This window comes from Nomia melanderi, unplaced genomic scaffold, assembly GCF_051020985.1.
Source record: "Nomia melanderi isolate GNS246 unplaced genomic scaffold, iyNomMela1 scaffold0646, whole genome shotgun sequence".
Lineage (NCBI taxonomy): Eukaryota > Metazoa > Arthropoda > Insecta > Hymenoptera > Halictidae > Nomia > Nomia melanderi.
The window spans coordinates 22501-30999 of NW_027475760.1; the positions used below are offsets into that span (position 1 = coordinate 22501).

Sequence of the window (8499 nt, forward strand, 5' to 3'; positions counted from 1 at the left end):
GGAAGGAGCGATAAACGTGCAACAACGCTTCCTCGTGAAAAATACTTGAACGATCATGCACAGAGAGGTATCTCGATACCTGCTCTGCTGTATGACTAGACGGCTTACGCGCGGAGAGTTCATCTCCCGTCCGTCGGAAATTTCGAACGGCTTACGCGCGGAGAAATACACTTCTCCCGTCCGTCGAAATTTTTTTTTTTTACTTTGAACAAGGCGCATAGAGCCCGCCGAACCACGATTTCCGTGCGTCTTACATCTTTCGACGATGGGACGATCCACGCGAAGAGTTGTTTCGTGCTCGCGCGAGGTGCGATAGCGTCGATTCGCTTTTCTGTACGGGGAGAAATAGAACGATGAGTTGACTTATCGGGTCTTCGTTGGAATTACCGTCGCTGGCATTGTAAACTCCAGATGACCTTGTGATTCCTTCGTCGGGCACTGGTAAAGGGTGGCGATGATTCGTTCTATAATAGAAATACCCGTCGTAGCGATTCGGCCGAGACACCCGCCACGAAACACTCTCTCGTCGTGGAATCCCCGCGTCGGAGAGTAAAACGCGCGAAGGCTTACTATGAGAGAAGAAATAGTATATGCCGGTGGTTCGCGTGTGTAGGCTCTATACGAAATTGCGATTCAAGAGAGTAGGAAAAGACGCGATGAACCACGATTTCCGTGCGTCTTACGTCTCTCGACGATGGGACGATCCACGCGAAGAGTTGTTACGTGCTCGCGCGAGGTGCGATAGCGTCGATTCGCTTTTCTGTACGGGGAGAAATAGAACGATGAGCTGACTTATCGGGTCTTCGTTGGAATTACCGTCGCTGGCATTGTAAACTCCAGATGACCTTGTGATTCCTTCGTCGGGCACTGGTAAAGGGTGGCGATGATTCGTTCTATAATAGAAATACCCGTCGTAGCGTTTCGGCCTAGTCACCCGCCACGAAACACTCTCTCGTCGTGGAATCCCCGCGTCGGAGAGTAAAACGCCGAAGGCTTACTTATGAAACTTACGTCTCTCGACGATGGGACGATCCACGCGAAGAGTTGTTACGTGCACGCGTATGGTGCGATTGCGTCGATTCGCTTTTCTGTACGGGGAGCAATAGAACGTTGAGTTGACTTATCGGGTCTTCGTTGGAATTACCGTCGCTGGCATTGTAAACTCCAGATGACCTTGTGATTCCTTCGTCGGGCACTGGTAAAGGGTGGCGATGATGCGTTCTATAATAGAAATACCCGTCGTAGCGTTTCTTCCGAGTCAACCCGCTCACGAAACACTCTCTCGTCGTGGAATCCCCGCGTCGGAGAGTAAAACGCGAATTCATAGTATGGAAACTTACGTCTCTCGACGATGGGACGATCCACGCGAAGAGTTGTTACGTGCACGCGTATGGTGCGATTGCGTCGATTCGCTTTTCTGTACGGGGAGTAATAGAACGTTGAGTTGACTTATCGGGTCTTCGTTGGAATTACCGTCGCTGGCATTGTAAACTCCAGATGACCTTGTGATTCCTTCGTCGGGCACTGGTAAAGGGTGGCGATGATGCGTTCTATAATAGAAATACCCGTCGTAGCGTTTCTTCCGAGTCAACCCGCTCACGAAACTCTCTCTCGTCGTGGAATCCCCGCGTCGGAGAGTAAAACGCGAATTCATACTATGAAAACTTACGTCTCTCGACGATGGGACGATCCACGCGAAGAGTTGTTTACGTGCACGCGTATGGTGCGATTGCGTCGATTCGCTTTTCTGTACGGGGAGAAATAGAACGTTGAGTTGACTTATCGGGTCTTCGTTGGAATTACCGTCGCTGGCATTGTAAACTCCAGATGACCTTGTGATTCCTTCGTCGGGCACTGGTAAAGGGTGGCGATGATGCGTTCTATAATAGAAATACCCGTCGTAGCGTTTCTTCGGAGTCAACCCGCTCACGAAACTCTCTCTCGTCGTGGAATCCCCGCGTCGGAGAGTAAAACGCGAATTCATACTATGAAAACTTACGTCTCTCGACGATGGGACGATCCACGCGAAGAGTTGTTTACGTGTACGCGTATGGTGCGATTGCGTCGATTCGCTTTTCTGTACGGGGAGAAATAGAACGTTGAGTTGACTTATCGGGTCTTCGTTGGAATTACCGTCGCTGGCATTGTAAACTCCAGATGACCTTGTGATTCCTTCGTCGGGCACTGGTAAAGGGTGGCGATGATGCGTTCTATAATAGAAATACCCGTCGTAGCGTTTCTTCCGAGTCAACCCGCTCACGAAACTCTCTCTCTCGTCGTGGAATCCCCGCGTCGGAGAGTAAAACGCCGAAGGCTTACTATGAAACTTACGTCTCTCGACGATGGGACGATCCACGCGAAGAGTTGTTACGTGCACGCGTATGGTGCGATTGCGTCGATTCGCTTTTCTGTACGGGGAGTAATAGAACGTTGAGTTGACTTATCGGGTCTTCGTTGGAATTACCGTCGCTGGCATTGTAAACTCCAGATGACCTTGTGATTCCTTCGTCGGGCACTGGTAAAGGGTTGGCGATGATGCGTTCTATAATAGAAATACCCGTCGTAGCGTTTCTTCCGAGTCAACCCGCTCACGAAACTCTCTCTCGTCGTGGAATCCCCGCGTCGGAGAGTAAAACGCGAATTCATACTATGAAAACTTACGTCTCTCGACGATGGGACGATCCACGCGAAGAGTTGTTTACGTGCACGCGTATGGTGCGATTGCGTCGATTCGCTTTTCTGTACGGGGAGAAATAGAACGTTGAGTTGACTTATCGGGTCTTCGTTGGAATTACCGTCGCTGGCATTGTAAACTCCAGATGACCTTGTGATTCCTTCGTCGGGCACTGGTAAAGGGTGGCGATGATGCGTTCTATAATAGAAATACCCGTCGTAGCGTTTCTTCCGAGTCAACCCGCTCACGAAACTCTCTCTCGTCGTGGAATCCCCGCGTCGGAGAGTAAAACGCGAATTCATACTATGAAAACTTACGTCTCTCGACGATGGGACGATCCACGCGAAGAGTTGTTTACGTGCACGCGTATGGTGCGATTGCGTCGATTCGCTTTTCTGTACGGGGAGAAATAGAACGTTGAGTTGACTTATCGGGTCTTCGTTGGAATTACCGTCGCTGGCATTGTAAACTCCAGATGACCTTGTGATTCCTTCGTCGGGCACTGGTAAAGGGTGGCGATGATGCGTTCTATAATAGAAATACCCGTCGTAGCGTTTCTTCCGAGTCAACCCGCTCACGAAACTCTCTCTCGTCGTGGAATCCCCGCGTCGGAGGGTAAAACGCGATATATAATAGTATATGCCAGTGGTTCGCGCGCGTCGTCTCTGAGATACGCGGTCGACAGAGTTCCGAAAACACGTGATGTGCCACGATTTCCGTGCGTCTTACATCTTTCGACGATGGGACGATCCACGCGAAGAGAACGTTCGTGCTTGCGTGAGGTGCAACAGCGTCGATTCGCTTTTCTGTACGGGGAGAAATAGAACGTTGAGTTGACTTATCGGGTCTTCGTTGGAATTACCGTCGCTGGCATTGTAAACTCCAGATGACCTTGTGATTCCTTCGTCGGGCACTGGTAAAGGGTGGCGATGATTCGTTCTATAATAGTAATACCCGTCGTAGCGTTTCGACCGATGTCACCCGCCACGAATGTCTCTCTCGACGTGGAAACCCCGCGCCGAAGAGTAAACGCGAAGGCTTACCATACGAAAGAAAACGGTATTATACGCCTGTGGTATGTGCGTCTCGGCTCTGTGATACGCGATCGGCAGAGTTACAAAAAAACGTTGATGGGCCACGATTTCCGTGCGTCTTACATCTTTCGACGATGGGACGATCCACGCGAAGAGTAGTTACGTGCTCGCGCGAGGTGCGATAGCGTCGATTCGCTTTTCTGTACGGGGAGAAATAGAACGATGAGTTGACTTATCGGGTCTTCGTTGGAATTACCGTCGCTGGCATTGTAAACTCCAGATGACCTTGTGATTCCTTCGTCGGGCACTGGTAAAGGGTGGCGATGATTCGTTCTATAATAGAAATACCCGTCGTAGCGATTCGGCCGAGACACCCGCCACGAAACTCTCTCTCGTCGTGGAATCCCCATGTCGGAGAGTAAAACGCGAAGGCTAACTATATAAGAAACATATAGTATTATTTATGCCTGTGGTTCTCCGTTTGTCCTACTCTCAGATACGCGACTCGGAGAGTTACGAATAATCGTGATGGACCACGATTTCTGTACGTCTTACATCTTTCGACGATGGGACGATCCACGCGAAGAGATCATTCCTGCTTGCGTGAGGTGCGATAGCGCCGATTCGCTTTTCTGTACGGGGAGAAATAGAACGATGAGTTGACTTATCGGGTCTTCGTTGGAATTACCGTCGCTGGCATTGTAAACTCCAGATGACCTTGTGATTCCTTCGTCGGGCACTGGTAAAGGGTGGCGATGATTCGTTCTATAATAGAAATACCCGTCGTAGCGATTCGGCCGTGTCACCCGCCACGAAAATCTCTCTCGTCGTGGAATCCCCGCGTCGTAGAGTAAACGCGAAGGCTTGCTATAGAAGACTATAGTTTATACGCCTGTGGTTCACCGGTTGCCTGCTCTCCGGGGTACGCGATCGCGCAGGAGTTACGGAAGAACTTGATGGGCCACGATCTCCAAGCGGCTATATCTTTCGACGATGGGACGATTCACGCGAAGAGAACGTTCGTGCATGCGTGAGGTGCGATAGCGTTGATTCGCTTGTCTGTACGGGGAGAAATAGAACGATGAGTTGACTTATCGGGTCTTCGTTGGAATTACCGTCGCTGGCATTGTAAACTCCAGATGACCTTGTGATTCCTTCGTCGGGCACTGGTAAAGGGTGGCGATGATTCGTTCTATAATAGAAATACCCGTCGTAGCGTTTCGACCGATGTCACCCGCCACGAAATTCTCTCTCGTCGTGGAATCCCCGCGTCGGAGAGTAACCGCCGAAGGCTTGCTATAGAAGACTATAGTTTATACGCCTGTGGTTCACCGGTTGCCGGCTCTCCGGGGCACGCGATCGCGCGAAGGTTACGGAGGGACGTGAAGCGCCCGAGCAATGAAACGTCCGCAGGAGGAAACGAGCAACCGCCGAACATTGTTTCGCGACGTTTCCATAATGTATTGTCGTTTCGCTCGCATCCCGCTTCTTTCCCCTAGTTTCCTCGACGCGTAGTTTCGCAGCCTTAGTGGACGAATCATTCTCGATTCGAGGAAAGATATGCAGTGGGGCGTGCAATGAGCCCGCCAGAGACCACGATCTCCAATGCGTCTTTACATCTTTCGACGATGGGATGATCCACGCGAAGAGAACGTTCGTGCTTGCGCGAGGTGCGTTAGCGTCGATTCGCTTTTCTGTACGGGGAGAAATAGAACGATGAGTTGACTTATCGGGTCTTCGTTGGAATTACCGTCGCTGGCATTGTAAACTCCAGATGACCTTGTGATTCCTTCGTCGGGCACTGGTAAAGGGTGGCGATGATTCGTTCTATAATAGAAATACCCGTCGTAGCGATTCGGCCGAGTCACCCGCCACGAAACTGTCTCTCTTTCGTCGTGGAAACCCCGCGTCGGAGAGTAAAACGCGCGAAGGCTGTGACTGTAACATATATATATACAGTATACAATGCCTGTGGTTTTTGCGCGTGTCGGCTCTTCGGTATACGCGATCGGCCAGAGTTACGGAGGGACGGTGAAGCGCACGAGAAATTGAAACGGCCGCACGATTGGAACCGAGCAACCGTCGAACATTGTTTCGCGACGTTTCCATAATGCGTTTTCGTTTCGCTCGCATACCGCTTCTTTTCCCCTAGTCTCTGAGACGCGTTTTCGAGCCGTTCTTCTACTATCGATTCTCGTAGAGAGAAGGGACCGGGTAGTCTGGAAGTGGAACCCGCATCTTGCGTGTACCGTACACGGAATTGAGAGGACCGGCCGTGAAGCTCGTTTTAAAGCCGTGCGTCTGACACCCAACTCTTGCGCGCCAATTTCGCGGCAAGAGATAATATGGGACGAATGACCGGCAAAGAGCCAGCTGTGAAGTCTGTTTTTTTAATCGAATCCGTGGACGTGTGTATGCCGTAGCGTCGCTCGTCGTGTTCGTTCATGGTCGTTCCGAGAGAAAGAACGAAAGCGGTAACGAAGGGACCGGCCGTGAAGCTCGTTTTAAAGCCGCGCGTCTGACACCCAACTCTTGCGCGCCAATTTCGCGGCAAGAGATAACATGGGACGAATGACCGGCAAAGAGCCAGCTGTGAAGTCTTTTTTCATTATTTGCTTTCAATCGATCGATCGGTACGATTCGTGCAACGTTTCGCGCGATGCGACGCGAAAACATGCGCGCAACAATAGATGCGTCTGATCGGAAGAACGCGAGGGTCGACTGCACGCGATGGATTCAGTATCGGGTAGGATACAAAATATATCCCCGTCGTTTCCACGCGTGCGAGTCTTCTGCGTCTTTCGCGGGTTTTTGAATGCACTATACGCCCGGAACGTCGAGAAATATATACATATTACTTGAACGTTTTTCGTCTCGAAAGGCTTCGGTGTCGTCTCCAAGGCGACGCCTGAATCTCCTTCGCGCGCTGGTCGGAGATTCAGGTATCAACTTTTATCTTCTCTTTGAAAGAAGAGAGATATTAGGTCGAACAAATGAGAATAAAATTATATATGTGAAATATAAAATTTATACGATTACCCTGAACGGTGGATCACTTGGCTCGTGGGTCGATGAAGAACGCAGCTAATTGCGCGTCAACGTGTGAACTGCAGGACACATGAACATCGACATTTCGAACGCACATTGCGGTCCACGGATACAATTCCTGGACCACGCCTGGCTGAGGGTCGTTTACGTACCATACACTGCTTGCGTAGCTCTGTCAAATCCCCGCCGTCGTTCACCTCTTCGGATCGAACGTTTTTTTACCGAAGGGCGCAAAGAACGTTTCTGAGTCGGGTTAAGAGAAGGATGCTACGTACGAGCGAACGATGGGTGTCTCGTCGGCGTTTGTCGCGGACACGCGAAAATTCTGTGAATTTCACGGACAGTGTACGTTCTAGTTGTTGCAAAACGATCGGAATCGTTTGTATGGACTCGCGTGAGTGTTCGCGGCGTCGTGCGTCGTTCAATTACGACCGCCCGCGGATACCGCTCCACTGCGATATGGATCTGAGCGACAACTTTTTCGGCTGTTCGTGAGATGAACGGTTTCGTGTGTTTAGAAAAATTTTTTTTCCCGCGCTCCCGACGTCACCTGAAATGATGCGTCAGAGGTGAAAGAAAATATTAAGAAGTCGAGAGAGAGAGAGACTACACACGTTTTATTCATATTTTGTATACCGTGCGTGAGACGGATGTGCACGACACGTCGTATGTCGGTATATTACCGACTGGCCCCAGGGAGATTGTTTTCTTCCTCTCTTACGAATGAGATGTACGTTTCGGAGGATCGTCGTTACCGAAACACACGGCAAAACGAGACTTCTCGCAGCAGAACCTTTATACACAATACACATCGACTCTTTTTACCCCGAGAGAGAGAGAAAAGGTGTATTTCTTTTTTTTATTTTTCGAATTCGACGCACGAACGCTTTGACGACTGGAGAAAAACACGGTGTGTGTTAAAATCGTGCGGGACGAGCATGCGTATTCGTAACGGGTCGAATAGTTCTTATTCCCCGTCGTCGCGTGTCCTCGCTGGACCACCACCGTGCGCTTCCGCCACGTTCAGTTGAATTTCGAAATATATATATATAAAAGAATCACCATATACTCTCTTTCGGGAGGTGTATTTTTATCGGTTTCTGCTATAGAGAAGAGACGGAGATCGTGTTGTGAGGTGTAACGTTTCTGTATCCCCGTTTCGGAGGATCGTCGTTATCGGCGGAACACACGTCAAAACGAGACTTCTCGCAGAACCTTTATACACAATACACATCGACTCTTTTACCCCGAGAGAGAGAAAAGGTGTTTTTCTTTTTTTTTTATTTTTCGAATTCGACGCACGAACGCTTTGACGACTGGAGAAAAACACGGTGTGTGTTAAAATCGTGCGGGACGAGCATGCGTATTCGTAACGGGTCGAATAGTTCTTATTCCCCGTCGTCGCGTGTCCTCGCTGGACCACCACCGTGCGCTTCCGCCACGTTCAGTTGTATTTCGAAATATATATATATATAAAAAGAATCACCATATACTCTCTTTCGGGAGGTGTATTTTTATCGGTTTCTGCTATAGAGAAGAGACGGACGATCGTGTGTGACACCACGTGGTAACGTTTCCGTATCCCCGTAAAATACGTTTATCTTTTCTCGTAGAAAAGAGAGAGGAAGAGGCAGGAGCTCCTCTTTGGCGAGGCTTTCGAACGTCGCGTCCCGTCCGCCGGAATATAATGATATAAATATATAACCGCCGCCGACTTTGTGCGAAAGCGTTGAAACGAACGCG

The 8499-nt window shown here is 49.9% G+C and overlaps 1 non-coding gene across 1 annotated transcript; it reads left to right on the top strand.

Moving 5' to 3' along the window:
• Window positions 1–6744: 6744 nt before the first annotated feature.
• Window positions 6745–6899, top strand: LOC143176580 (5.8S ribosomal RNA). The gene has a single exon (XR_013001109.1). It is a non-coding gene; the product is annotated as a 5.8S ribosomal RNA (ribosomal RNA).
• Window positions 6900–8499: the final 1600 nt, after the last annotated feature.